The 15,103-nt window shown below is 41.4% G+C and overlaps 1 protein-coding gene and 1 long non-coding RNA gene across 2 annotated transcripts in view; one reads left to right on the top strand and one right to left on the bottom strand.

Moving 5' to 3' along the window:
* LOC140377216 (high affinity choline transporter 1-like) overlaps positions 1-3,696 on the bottom strand; it is a 42,582-nt gene extending 38,886 nt beyond the window's left edge. The window contains exon 1 of the mRNA XM_072462562.1: positions 3,556-3,696. The gene's annotated coding sequence lies outside the window, so the exon portion shown is untranslated. The remainder of the gene's footprint in view (positions 1-3,555) is intronic.
* Positions 3,697-10,811: 7,115 nt separating this feature from the next.
* Positions 10,812-11,746, top strand: LOC140378211 (uncharacterized). Its single transcript, XR_011930154.1, has 3 exons — positions 10,812-10,897; positions 10,967-10,992; positions 11,258-11,746. It is a non-coding gene; the product is annotated as an uncharacterized lncRNA (long non-coding RNA).
* The last annotated feature ends 3,357 nt before the right edge of the window (positions 11,747-15,103 follow it).

Below are 15,103 nucleotides of genomic sequence, written 5' to 3'. Positions count from 1 at the left end.
AATAATTTAGAAGAATGATTGCATGATATTGAAAAAAAAATAACTGAACTAGTTCATTTTTTGGAGTTGTGAACTTAGTTCAAAATGTTGAATTATGAACTGAACTAGTTAATTTTAAAATGTGTGAACTATGAACTGAACTAGTTCATGTAGAAAGTGAACTTTACCAACACTGTTGAAATCATCGTTTGACCCACCTAATCTCAAAGAAGAGAGAGGGATGCGTAAACAAGGAAGACACTGCGGGATCAAAACAAACAAAGCTGGCGGTCCACTGCCCCATCGGAAAACAGCCCACATGGCAAGCTAATGAGGCTAACATGGCGAAGCTAATGAGGCTAACATGGCCAGCCAGCCTAAGGATTTCCATGTAACGGATGAGACAAATAAAGGGAAATTCTTCAAAAACAACAAGTCACAATCCTCTGATAAGGTCTGTAAATCAGAACAACCAGTAACAACCCTCTGATAAGGTCTGTAAATCAGAACAACCAGTAACAACCCTCTGATACGGCCTGTAAATCAGAACTTACAAGGGGAATAATATCTAAACTATATCATTGTTTAACCTGGACAACTATTCTACGGAATACATTAAAAACAAATGTGAAAGAAAAGTACATTTTATTCTGACGGACGAGGTGTGGCAGGCTGTTTGTATATCCCAGTGGAGAACCACAAAATCACATATCTGGAAGGAATTTTGTTGGAAAAATGTGTCACGTTAACACCCATTACTCACAGGGAAATGCTAACTGTTGGAGAAACTGTGGCAGCCATGAGGCAAACCACGTGTTTTGGGCTTGTCCTATTGCTTAAAAATATTGAACTGAAATCAACAAGGTTTTACAGACTGTAATTGACCTTACCAGCCTATTAGATTTAAGAACTATGTACTTGGGCCTCAGAACCCCTGCCCTGAACACAACAGATGAATATCTTTGGAATATAATTTTGGCAGCAGGAAAAAGGTCATAACAAAGAAATGGATGACACAAGCCCCCCCAACGATCAAGGACTGGACATTATGGACAAATCAGACGAATGGAGAAAATGACTCTCAGACTGGACCTGAAAACTGACAAATTTGAACAACTTTGGACTCGGTATGCCCCAACTTTACTTATGTTTAACCATATGGTGCCATTCTTATTATTTCTCATTACTTGTATTATTGCTACTTTATTTTGCTCTTGGGTTGTGTCCCAAGCTATTGTGTTTTGTGTATCAGTAAAATTGAAAACTCGTCCTGCAGTTCATTTGCAGCACCCTGAGCCAAGTAACACACACTTTTTTTGTAAATAATACAATAAAGGCCTGGAGTCAATCAAGAGCACATTTCACATCTGCCATCAACTTTGAGAGAGTGACCAAATATGTAGTACAGTACTTACAGTACGTACAGCTTGTACAAATGCATTAACTGGTCTGTACACATAGTTTTTGTGGGATAACAAACACTGGAATGTAAAGTATGATCTAGAAATTGTCTGAAATACGTTGTGGATTTGGATGAGCTGTTGGGACATGCTCAGAGTAGTCACATGCAGTGCTCTCTGTGACTTGGTGGTGCAGTGGGGCGGGAACAGTCGAGGCTTTACTCGGCACCCCTCAAATTGGTCTGCTCCGTCCAGCAGTGCAAGACAAACACGTGCTTGTATGGGTTGCTCTGGAACAGTGGCTCCACTCTTTATCAAATTATTAATAACTCATCTCTCATTTCGGCAAGACAAATAACACCAGGGCCATGTTACGACGCTTGGTAACTTTCCATGGGCAGACAGCGATTATTATAAACATAGACGTGATATCCTCACTTGAAGAGGAAAACAATTGTGTCACAATACTAACATTTATTTTAATGCAGCAGAAAAATAAATAAAAAGCCGTAATTCCTTTTGAAGACAGCACAGACATGTGGTGGTTGCTTCATATATTTGTTACATTTGTCAACGAGAACTAGCTATCTATATCTAAATTCACTTACTGTAGGATTTGTGATGCTTCATGGAACAAAACAAAGCATAAAACCTGTTGAGGTTGTATGTTTTTAATGCATTATTAACGACAGATTAAATACATGTTTATTAACCTGAGTAAAATTTGTTTAAATTAGTATTTAGTTTTGATATAATTTTAATGTTGATTATTAACTGGTTATGAATTATTTAGCAATTCGTACATCAGTTCAGTTATAAAGAATATAACAACAATAACGGACATTGCTCTGTTCATGCATAACCTGGCATTTGTCTCTCTGCATTTTGTTTAAAGGGCATATGATCGATTAGTCTATAACATTTTTCAAAAAACAAAGGGAAGACGATTATTTAAGATTAAAAAAATTAAACATTAAACAGTCACTAATGTCACTTCCTGGTGACAAGCAAAGGTAATTAGCGAAGCCAATTTTTAATTAGAGCCAAAATCCATTTAAATCATACAATGTTATGATAAGCGACACCATAATCAAAATGACTGGAAAACACTGAACATTAGATCTTTGGCGTTCCTCAGCAATGTTAAAGAATGCACTGGAGATTAGAGTAATTGGGCATGATTGACTTCTAACTCTGATCCACTGGACTTGAATAGGACTTGAGCCAGAGAGCCCACAGATGTGAACCATTAGCACACTTGTTATACTCCAAGGCAAGTTTATTTGTGGAGCACAATTCATACACAAGGCAATTCAAAGTTCCTCACATAACAGGAAAAAAATGCATCAAAAAAAGACATGACAAAAATCACCTAAAGACCTAAAAGAGAAGAATGCAAAGAACATCCTTTCAGTCATATGCACAGCTAAACAAAACTGTTTTAGCTTAGATTTGAACATTGTCAGAGTAGAAGCCTGTCACATCTTCAGGAAGACTGTTCAAGATTTTAGCTGCATAAAACTGAAACGCAGATTCCCCATGTTTAGTCCTGACTCTGGGCTTCTGTACATGACCCAAACCCCACAACATAAGCCAATAAAAACTGTTTTGGATGTGCACCTACAACTTAACCAACTGTAACTTTTGCTTTGCCATCTACATTTCAAGTAATTCCCATTCGTACAGGTGAAGTATGATGTCAGTAAAAAATCTGCCCCTCAGTAATTTTCCACTCGGCTATACCAGCCTCTTCTATCTCCACCTCCTGCACTTTTTCCATTTCTGAATAGACGTCTGATAGGCTAAGGGGAAATTAGATTTACCGGTTTTGTGAGGAACTGTGTCACACTGTATATCAATATTTCAATGCACAAGTAACTGACTGTCAATGCATTTCAAAAACGTTAATATTGTTGCAACCCAGAATCTTTGGAACAACATAACATCCATAAACAAAGATAGCACCTGTGGCCATACTAATTTGGCTCCACTGCAATTCCACTTAATGCTATTTCAAGAAACGACATGCACTTTCACTTAGTGTCCTCACTTAACCAAGCTCAAATTTCCTCTAATAGAAAACACACGTACACATTGGTCATTATGTATCTGTAAAATGATGCTATTGGATATAGTAGGACATTCTTGCAACAGTTTTTTGAAGTCAGATACTTACCAAGGTCTGGAGAGCAGAATCAAGCTTTGGTGGTGGTGCTACAGGTCAAAATTATTCAACGGTCAAAATAAAAGAACTTTTGTGCTCCGTGGAGAAGGCTGGAAAACAAAATAAAATAAACGATCAAAAGCCAGGTCCAAGAGAAGGATGGGAATTTCTAGGAACGTAGGCAGCCTCCCTCTGTATTTAAACCTCTTGAGGTGGGAGGTGTTACCACAACAAGCAGGCCTAAGTGAAGCTGCCACTGCTGCCACTTGATTGGTCCATGGTTGGGTTCAAGTTCAGTCAGTGTGCAGTGAGACTCGGCCTCCCTCCCCAACCTCTGCTGTGCTATGCTGCTCATGAGGTAGACTGTAATCAGCTGATAAACCTGTTCTAAACATGTTGAAATGTTACTATGTTTCAACAAAAGGTACTGTTTTTTATGTGAAAGTTAGATGAAAGTCGTTTTCTTCTATTTCAATAGCTTTGACACACAAAACTGGCATTTGCAAAAAAGAGTATTAAACAGAATACAAAAAGCTATAATCTGAGATAGAACCTGAGGCTGACTAAAAAAAAGAGCGACTGTGTAAACTTAAGTACATTTACAATTTTAGGTCTAGTTTGTAATTGGTAGACGTTTGCTAAAGTAAAACAATTCAAAATGTTGGGTTTAATACTTTGAGTATTAAACCCAAAGTGCTGCCCGAGGATCAAGTAGTTCTGTTGTGAATTTGAATATCAACTCTGACAAGATACTGCATGTCCTCCCTTCTCTCCGTCTTTGGGTCACTGAAAAGCGCTATATAAATAAAAGTTATTATTATTATTATTATTATTAAAAAAGCATTCGGGCGAAAGAAAGAAAAGACTGACCTTTTGCCTTTTGCCTCCACAAAGCAGTGCTTGTTATGTCTCTATAGCTTTACCATGAGTCAGTAAGAGACTCCAGAGGCCGGCCTGGCTTGAAAGCGCACATTAATATTAAGTAAATATTTGTAGACAGAAAAATGTCTTTGTTCAGCACAGGTGAAATTAAATTAACTGTATTTCTAATGTGGACCAAAAATGTCCAGACATTTGTGCATATTTTCATACTGGTGGCAAGAGAGTATGGACTCTCTCATCCAACAATTGGGCCTGTGTGAGAAAAACGCTGCTTCTACTTGTGTGCCAAGAACAGATTTACCACTTCAGTACATGTATGTAGGTTAACAGTAGAATCCCTGCAGGTCACGTGAGTTGATTGCACAAATGTTCATTTATATAGTTTAGTCCCTGGGTTTCAAAGTATGTATTTTTGTTTTGATACTAATGCTTGTTTCGGGGGCCTAATGATTAAAATAATGTCACAAACTTAAATAATCTCACATAAAACAATTTGGTAGTTTTTACCTTACATTTCAGTTGGTTGTTTATTGGTTGCTTTGTTTAACTTGCCAAAATCAAAAGTATAGTGTCTAAACCATGCATCTGTCTCCAGTAGATTAGACTACTGTCTCCAAACGAGCTGTAAAACAGCTGCAGTACATCCAGAACGCTGCTGCTCGGGTCCTGACTAGAACCAGGAAGTATGAGCACATTAGTCCTGTTCTCAGGTCTCTGCACTGGCTCCCTGTGGCTCAGAGAAGAGACTTTAAAGCAGCTCTGCTTGTGTACAAGTCTCTCCATGGCCTAGCACCAAAGTACATCTTGGATATGTTAGTGCCATATGAACCATCTCGGACTCTGAGGACCTCAGGGACCGGCCTCCTGCTGGTGCCAGAGTCAGGACTAAACATGGACCGGCCTCCTGCTGGTGCCAGAGTCAGGACTAAACATGGACCGGCCTCCTGCTGGTGCCAGAGTCAGGACTAAACATGGACCGGCCTCCTGCTGGTGCCAGAGTCAGGACTAAACATGGACCGGCCTCCTGCTGGTGCCAGAGTCAGGACTAATCATGGACCGGCCTCCTGCTGGTGCCAGAGTCAGGACTAAACATGGACCGGCCTCCTGCTGGTGCCAGAGTCAGGACTAAACATGGACCGGCCTCCTGCTGGTGCCAGAGTCAGGACTAAACATGGACCGGCCTCCTGCTGGTGCCAGAGTCAGGACTAAACATGGACCGGCCTCCTGCTGGTGCCAGAGTCAGGACTAATCATGGACCGGCCTCCTGCTGGTGCCAGAGTCAGGAGTAAACATGGACCGGCCTCCTGCTGGTGCCAGAGTCAGGACTAAACATGGACCGGCCTCCTGCTGGTGCCAGAGTCAGGACTAAACATGGACCGGCCTCCTGCTGGTGCCAGAGTCAGGACTAAACATGGACCGGCCTCCTGCTGGTGCCAGAGTCAGGACTAAACATGGACCGGCCTCCTGCTGGTGCCAGAGTCAGGACTAAACATGGACCGGCCTCCTGCTGGTGCCAGAGTCAGGACTAAACATGGACCGGCCTCCTGCTGGTGCCAGAGTCAGGACTAAACATGGGGAATCTGTGTTTCAGTTTATGCAGCTAAAATCTGGACCAGTCTTCCTGAAGATGTGACACAGGCTTCCACTTCAAATCTAGGCAATTTTGTTGAGCTGTGCATATGACTGAAATAATTTATTTTGCACTCTTTCATATCTTTAACTGTATTGATGCATTTTCCTGGTGTTTGGAGCACTTTAAATTGTCTTGTGTAGGAATTGTGCTCTACAAATAAACTTGAATGAATATTTACAGATTTTAGCTTGCCTGACCAGCCATTCCCAACACGTTTTGACAGACTACTTTACAAAACCTGAGGGTCTGGGATCCAACCCAGTCGTGCCAATTTCCAAAGGCGGATTAACCAATCAGACAAATGCATTGTCCGTTAATGTCTAAACAAACATGGTGGATTATGAGGAAAGGATAAAAATAACACAGACTGTGAAACGACTTCTGCTGAGTCAACAAGAAATAAATTAAGTTATATATTTTGTTCTGAATGTTCCAAAAATATTTGAGAGACGTCTTCTGCATTTGAGAGACACGTGACACAAAGTCTTCTGCATTTGAGAGACACGTGACACAAAGTCTTCTGCATTTGAGAGACACGTGACACAAAGTCTTCTGCATTTGAGAGACACGTGACACAAAGTCTTCTGCATTTGAGAGACACGTGACACAAAGTCTTCTGCATGTGAGAGACACGTGACACAAAGTCTTCTGCATGTGAGAGACACGTGACACAAAGTCTTCTGCATTTGAGAGACACGTGACACAAAGTCTTCTGCATTTGAGAGACACGTGACACAAAGTCTTCTGCATGTGAGAGACACGTGACACAAAGTCTTCTGCATTTGAGAGACACGTGACACAAAGTCTTCTGCATTTGAGAGACACGTGACACAAAGTCTTCTTCATTTGAGAGACACGTGACACAAAGTCTTCTGCATTTGAGAGACACGTGGCACAAAGTCTTCTGCATTTGAGAGACACGTGACACAAAGTCTTCTGCATTTGAGAGACACGTGACACAAAGTCTTCTGCATGTGAGAGACACGTGACACAAAGTCTTCTGTATTTGAGAGACACGTGACACAAAGTCTTCTGCATTTGAGAGACACGTGACACAAAGTCTTCTTCATTTGAGAGACACGTGACACAAAGTCTTCTGCATTTGAGAGACACGTGACACAAAGTCTTCTGCATTTGAGAGACACGTGACACAAAGTCTTCTGCATTTGAGAGACACGTGACACAAAGTCTTCTGCATTTGAGAGACACGTGACACAAAGTCTTCTGCATTTGAGAGACACGTGACACAAAGTCTTCTGCATTTGAGAGACACGTGACACAAAGTCTTCTGCATTTGAGAGACACGTGACCCAAAGTCTTCTGCATTTGAGAGACACGTGACCCAAAGTCTTCTGCATGTGAGAGACACGTGACACAAAGTCTTCTGCATTTGAGAGACACGTGACACAAAGTCTTCTGCATTTGAGAGACACGTGACACAAAGTCTTCTGCATTTGAGAGACACGTGACACAAAGTCTTCTGCATTTGAGAGACACGTGACACAAAGTCTTCTGCATTTGAGAGACACGTGACACAAAGTCTTCTGCATTTGAGAGACACGTGACACAAAGTCTTCTGCATTTGAGAGACACGTGACACAAAGTCTTCTGCATTTGAGAGACACGTGACACAAAGTCTTCTGCATTTGAGAGACACGTGACACAAAGTCTTCTGCATTTGAGAGACACGTGACACAAAGTCTTCTGCATTTGAGAGACACGTGACACAAAGTCTTCTGCATTTGAGAGACACGTGACACAAAGTCTTCTGCATTTGAGAGACACGTGACACAAAGTCTTCTGCATTTGAGAGACACGTGACACAAAGTCTTCTGCATTTGAGAGACACGTGACACAAAGTCTTCTGCATTTGAGAGACACGTGACACAAAGTCTTCTGCATTTGAGAGACACGTGACACAAAGTCTTCTGCATTTGAGAGACACGTGACACAAAGTCTTCTGCATTTGAGAGACACGTGACACAAAGTCTTCTGCATTTGAGAGACACGTGACACAAAGTCTTCTGCATTTGAGAGACACGTGACACAAAGTCTTCTGCATTTGAGAGACACGTGACACAAAGTCTTCTGCATTTGAGAGACACGTGACACAAAGTCTTCTGCATTTGAGAGACACGTGACACAAAGTCTTCTGCATTTGAGAGACACGTGACACAAAGTCTTCTTCATTTGAGAGACACGTGACACAAAGTCTTCTTCATTTGAGAGACACGTGACACAAAGTCTTCTGCATTTGAGAGACACGTGACACAAAGTCTTCTGCATTTGAGAGACACGTGACACAAAGTCTTCTGCATTTGAGAGACACGTGACACAAAGTCTTCTGCATGTGAGAGACACGTGACACAAAGTCTTCTGCATTTGAGAGACACGTGACACAAAGTCTTCTGCATGTGAGAGACACGTGACACAAAGTCTTCTGCATTTGAGAGACACGTGACACAAAGTCTTCTGCATGTGAGAGACACGTGACACAAAGTCTTCTGCATTTGAGAGACACGTGACACAAAGTCTTCTGCATTTGAGAGACACGTGACACAAAGTCTTCTGCATTTGAGAGACACGTGACACAAAGTCTTCTGCATTTGAGAGACACGTGACACAAAGTCTTCTGCATTTGAGAGACACGTGACACAAAGTCTTCTGCATTTGAGAGACACGTGACACAAAGTCTTCTGCATTTGAGAGACACGTGACACAAAGTCTTCTGCATTTGAGAGACACGTGACACAAAGTCTTCTGCATTTGAGAGACACGAGACACAAAGTCTTCTGCATGTGAGAGACACGTGACACAAAGTCTTCTGCATTTGAGAGACACGTGACACAAAGTCTTCTGCATTTGAGAGACACGTGACACAAAGTCTTCTGCATTTGAGAGACACGTGACACAAAGTCTTCTGCATTTGAGAGACACGTGACACAAAGTCTTCTGCATTTGAGAGACACGTGACACAAAGTCTTCTGCATTTGAGAGACACGTGACACAAAGTCTTCTGCATTTGAGAGACACGTGACACAAAGTCTTCTGCATTTGAGAGACACGTGACACAAAGTCTTCTGCATTTGAGAGACACGTGACACAAAGTCTTCTGCATTTGAGAGACACGTGACACAAAGTCTTCTGCATTTGAGAGACACGTGACACAAAGTCTTCTGCATTTGAGAGACACGTGACACAAAGTCTTCTGCATTTGAGAGACACGTGACACAAAGTCTTCTGCATTTGAGAGACACGTGACACAAAGTCTTCTGCATTTGAGAGACACGTGACACAAAGTCTTCTGCATTTGAGAGACACGTGACACAAAGTCTTCTGCATTTGAGAGACACGTGACACAAAGTCTTCTGCATTTGAGAGACACGTGACACAAAGTCTTCTGCATTTGAGAGACACGTGACACAAAGTCTTCTGCATGTGAGAGACACGTGACACAAAGTCTTCTGCATTTGAGAGACACGTGACACAAAGTCTTCTGCATGTGAGAGACACGTGACACAAAGTCTTCTGCATTTGAGAGACACGTGACACAAAGTCTTCTGCATTTGAGAGACACGTGACACAAAGTCTTCTGCATTTGAGAGACACGTGACACAAAGTCTTCTGCATTTGAGAGACACGTGACCCAAAGTCTTCTGCATTTGAGAGACACGTGACACAAAGTCTTCTGCATTTGAGAGACACGTGACCCAAAGTCTTCTGCATTTGAGAGACACGTGACACAAAGTCTTCTGCATGTGAGAGACACGTGACACAAAGTCTTCTGCATGTGAGAGACACGTGACACAAAGTCTTCTGCATGTGAGAGACACGTGACACAAAGTCTTCTGCATGTGAGAGACACGTGACACAAAGTCTTCTGCATTTGAGAGACACGTGACACAAAGTCTTCTGCATTTGAGAGACACGTGACACAAAGTCTTCTGCATTTGAGAGACACGTGACACAAAGTCTTCTGCATTTGAGAGACACGTGACACAAAGTCTTCTGCATTTGAGAGACACGTGACACAAAGTCTTCTGCATTTGAGAGACACGTGACACAAAGTCTTCTGCATTTGAGAGACACGTGACACAAAGTCTTCTGCATTTGAGAGACACGTGACACAAAGTCTTCTGCATTTGAGAGACACGTGACACAAAGTCTTCTGCATTTGAGAGACACGTGACACAAAGTCTTCTGCATTTGAGAGACACGTGACACAAAGTCTTCTGCATTTGAGAGACACGTGACACAAAGTCTTCTGCATGTGAGAGACACGTGACACAAAGTCTTCTGCATGTGAGAGACACGTGACACAAAGTCTTCTGCATTTGAGAGACACGTGACACAAAGTCTTCTGCATTTGAGAGACACGTGACACAAAGTCTTCTGCATTTGAGAGACACGTGACACAAAGTCTTCTGCATTTGAGAGACACGTGACACAAAGTCTTCTGCATTTGAGAGACACGTGACACAAAGTCTTCTGCATTTGAGAGACATGTGACACAAAGTCTTCTGCATTTGAGAGACACGTGACACAAAGTCTTCTGCATGTGAGAGACACGTGACACAAATTAGCGGCGGTGGTTGGACCAGTCAATGCTGGAAAGTTTTTTTTGACGCCCTCCAATGGTCAGAATACAGACTGTGACGCATTCGAACAGAATGTGGGCGGGGCTGGCGTGGTTGAGGAGTAGAGTTGAACAGATACTTTAAAGATAACATTCTGATAAGTGTTGCAGGGATGTCTGAGTCATGTGAGTAAGTTACATGAGACTATAAAGAGTGTTTCACTTCCTCTTCCTGAGCAACCCTGAGCACATGGTGGTTTCTGGTGAGCCAAGCAATTGTGATCTTTTTAATGTTTTAACCTTTTGTAAATTTTGTATTCTTCATTTAATAGGGTCTTAACAGCCCAGTGTTTTAAAGGTACGCTTTTATATTTGATTTTATTATTAACAGCACTGAGCTTTCAGGCTCAGTGCTGGTTGCCGTTTGATATAGCTTATTTTAAACCTTTAAAACCGTCTGTATTTATTATTATTGTTATATTATTGTTGCTGGGGAGGATTGGGGCTCACTTTAGTGGGTGATTCTATTTATGATTATTGGTGATGGTGGCACTTGCTGTTGGGTGTTTTCTGTTATGGAAATGGATTTGTTTGCTTTAATCTTCTTTGTTTGTCACACGTAGCATGCCTCTCCCTCCCCAGCTTAGAGTGGAACCTCACCAATTCATCAACCAAACTTTTGTTTGAGAGTCAGGACTAAACATGGGGAATCTGCGTTTCAGTTTTATGCAGCTAAAATCTGGAACAGTCTTCCTGAAGATGTGACAGGCTTCTACTCTGACAATGTTCAAATCTAAGCTAAAAACAGTTTTGTTTAGCTGTGCATATGACTGAAGGGATTTTTTCTTTGCACTCTTCTCTTTTGTTAGGGATTTTATTAGTTTAGACAATCAGTTGGATTGATAATTTTTAATTTAGTTAATTTTATTGTATTTCTGTTTCTGTAATTTCTGTGATTTGAATGCATTTTTCCTGCTGTGTGAAGCACTTTGAATTGCCTTGTGTATGAAATGTGCTCTACAAATAAACTTGCCTTGCCTTGCCTTGCCTACTTGAAGTTCCTGAACACTTAGCCAGTGTTACATACAGCGGTGGGCTGCTCCTCCTGTCAATCAGCCAAGTACGTTGTACAAAAGTACAAAATGTTTTTGTGTCTAAAAACAATATAATTTGTTCAGAATTATCTTATATTCTTCTAGTTTAAATGTGTAAAAGAATAATATCTATATACAGATGAATGTAATACTTTGTCTGCGGTCTGCTGCCTGGCGCAGCCTGCGTCACCCGTGGGGCAGTTTGAAAAGTGCCCCAAAGCCCCATAGAAAAGAAATGGGAATTTTTAGCCAATCAAATCACAATCAAAAGTGACTACATCACTATGGGAAATGCAGTAGGAAAATAGCGACTGAGGGGCGCTTTCTCCAGCGCCCATTTTAACATAATAGTTCCGCCATGGAGCGACGCTGTTTACGCTAGAGACACAGACATGTGCACGCGCCGTACGCGGAAGTGCCACATGCAGTGTTTTCCTTGTTTACTTCTTAAAACTGCATCTACAGCCGTCTGTGTACAAAAGGTACATCCAAAACGACTCAGAATGAGCTCCTCAACTGTTTGCTGGCTTTATTCGTGTTGAAGTGAAAGCGGCTGATTTCATATCAATCCAAGACATGTGATCCGTCTAACTTCGTGCTCCGTTGCCTTGACAACAAACACACTAAAGAGGAGTGTTTTTTTAGTTTATTACTTGCACAAGGATAACGCTAAGCATTGAGTATCACTTAACTTCTATTCATAAAAGTATGCTTTGGTTATTAGAAAACCCTTTAAAGAATGCTATAAATGACATGTCTTTAAGAACAACTTTCCATACAGCAATAATGTCTGTGATGATTAAATATAAAAATGTCATGCCATAAAAACTAATGCCCCTTAGAAGCTGTTTTATGGAACGCACACTGTTTGTGTTTTTATTTCCTCGTCATGTAGTAATTGCTACTATGCACTATAAGGTACAGTGTCACTTTGATTTTTGTTTTGCTCTTTACAATCTGATATTTTATACAGAGTAAAATGTAATTTTATGTCAAATGTATTTTCTCACAAATGGAATCTGCCTCCAAGTCATTGTATTATCATTAACAAAAGTGGAATTAAAGTGTGTTTACTTAATTAATTCAGTTGTAAATGTGTATTTAAAATATGTATTCATACAGTCAATGTTATTTATTACATTTTGGACATTTAAAAAAAACAAAACACACTCATGTCAAATAGCCCCCCCTATATTTTGCACCACTGGTTACATAAGGAAGACCTACATAGTGGGTAATGCATTTAGGAGGTTTTTAATCCGACACATTGAGGTGAGGCCAACTATATCTAGTTGGTACAAGTCAACCTCCCGCACAATCTTAGGCTCTTTCCCCCTAAGCAATGTGACATTCCATGTCCCCAGATTCAGTCTGTGTCTGGAGATCCAGTCATCGAGGCCCCCACCATTGACTGCTGCTCAGATCTCGCTGCACCGGCCCTTTGCGGATCCTCCCACAGGTAGTAGGTCCATGGAAGGATGGCTCCACATTGCTTGCTCGGGCTGTGCGTGGCCGGGCCTCGTGGGGAAAGGCCTGGTTACCAGATGCTCGCTGTCCGGCCCCAGTAATGCCAATCCGGGCAATGTAACTGGCTTCAATGTTTCACTTATTATAAAGGGCTTCTGAACCGTCATCTGGGACCTATTGGGTGACCCTACCAGAGGTTTGAAGCCCCTGACAACATAGCTCTGTTTAAAAGATTCAGTGGCTCAAATTCTTCACTCATTCCTTCACTGGATCATGAAAATGAAACCTAACACAAGGCAGCTTGGCTTTCCTGCAAGGCCGTGGCTGCAGAGCCGCGGCGCGGTCAAATGGCCCAGCAGTTTCAGGAACCGCGGCACTGCCATATAGCCTCATGGGTAACCCTAACCCTAACCTTAACCCTGACCCTAACCTTAACCCTGACCTTAACCCGGCGCAGTCTAAAACGGCGCGGTCAAATAACGCAGCAGTTTCAGGAGCCGCGGCACAAAATAACATGGCAGTTTCGGCCGCGCGCCGCGGCTCTGTAGACACTCCCTTCCTGCAAAAACACAGTAACTTAATCATTAAAATATCTTTGATGTTGACGGATTACCACAATACAATGCCATACAATAAGTATGTGTAGGCCTGCCCTAAAGCAATGAAAAACATCACTAAAACAACACTACACTGTAGTTTATCTAAATCAAACTCACCACATCACATTTACTCCTCAGCTCCAAAGTAGTGGTCATAATGAAGGAGAAGGAGTTTTTCCAAAACGTGCATGTGAAAGTTTATTTCTCTTGAGGACAAGACTCCCAGTCACCAGTAGCGCAAGGCGGATGCTTACAACACGCAAAGTGATTGGTGCTGCTTTGCAGCTGTGAAACAAACCTTGCGTTGAGATTTCAGTGAGGAGATGAGATTTTACCAAAACTAACGCATTATGGATTTGAACAAGTAACTTACTAACAGATTACATGGGTGCACAAAAATAACGCATTTACGTTCCTCTTTACTCCTAAAAAAGTAATAATTTAAGAACTCTTACGCATTACCAGCTAAAATGTTACCTCCCATACTGCAGAGGATGCTTCATATTATTCTATTTCATCTCCATAGTAACAGTTGAAGGCATAGTTAAAAGACTGGGATGTATGACAAATTATCCGTCCAATAAGTCGTATGAACCTAAATGTACAAAAAAGTAAATAAATATAAGGTGTTTTTTTACTATCTTATAAACTTGAAAAAAACAGAACTAGTTCATGTTCATCTGTGTCCAATGGCAAGCACAGGTGCCATCTACTCGACCATGAACAGCTTTTCTCAACTTTCAGTGAGAGATTTTTGTATATTGTTTTTTTTCATTGCCACTTCAACCAAACACATCCATATCAGCCCTTCAACATGAGTACACGAGTCACTGATATTCTAAATGTTGAGAGGCTATTTTAAACTAATCTTTTAGAGATAATTATACTTGACATAAATATCATAATAATCGTTTTTTGACTATTACATGGTTCCGACTGCCCTTATAGCTGCGCTGCCTACCCTGCATGACGCAAGTTTGCACAAACTGATATCAACTACTTGAAATTTTAGTTGCAAGGAGAGAAAACAGAAGCAGGATTGATGTCTGTTCTTTTGATGACGAACTGAAACAAATGTGGCAGTATGGTCTGCGGGCAGATTGGCTAATCACTATAGCTGTTGACCGATAAAAAGTGCATCCATTTTGTCAACCATTCTCTCACCTAGACACTTCTTGGGTCCTTGGGTGTTGCTCCACGTACCTCCACTCTTCAGGTAGTTATCGTCCTCTGTTAATAAGATTTTATAGTTTTACTCATAATGTAGTTTCTGTGGTTCAGTGCCGTGGCCTATCACTTGGCGCCGCTT

The sequence above is a fragment of the Eucyclogobius newberryi genome, unplaced genomic scaffold, assembly GCF_026437365.1.
Source record: "Eucyclogobius newberryi isolate DKJ021-1_F unplaced genomic scaffold, fEucNew1.0.hap1 SCAF_4, whole genome shotgun sequence".
In the NCBI taxonomy this organism is placed as follows: Eukaryota; Metazoa; Chordata; class Actinopteri; order Gobiiformes; family Gobiidae; genus Eucyclogobius; species Eucyclogobius newberryi.
This window is presented reverse-complemented; position numbering and strand designations above follow the sequence as displayed.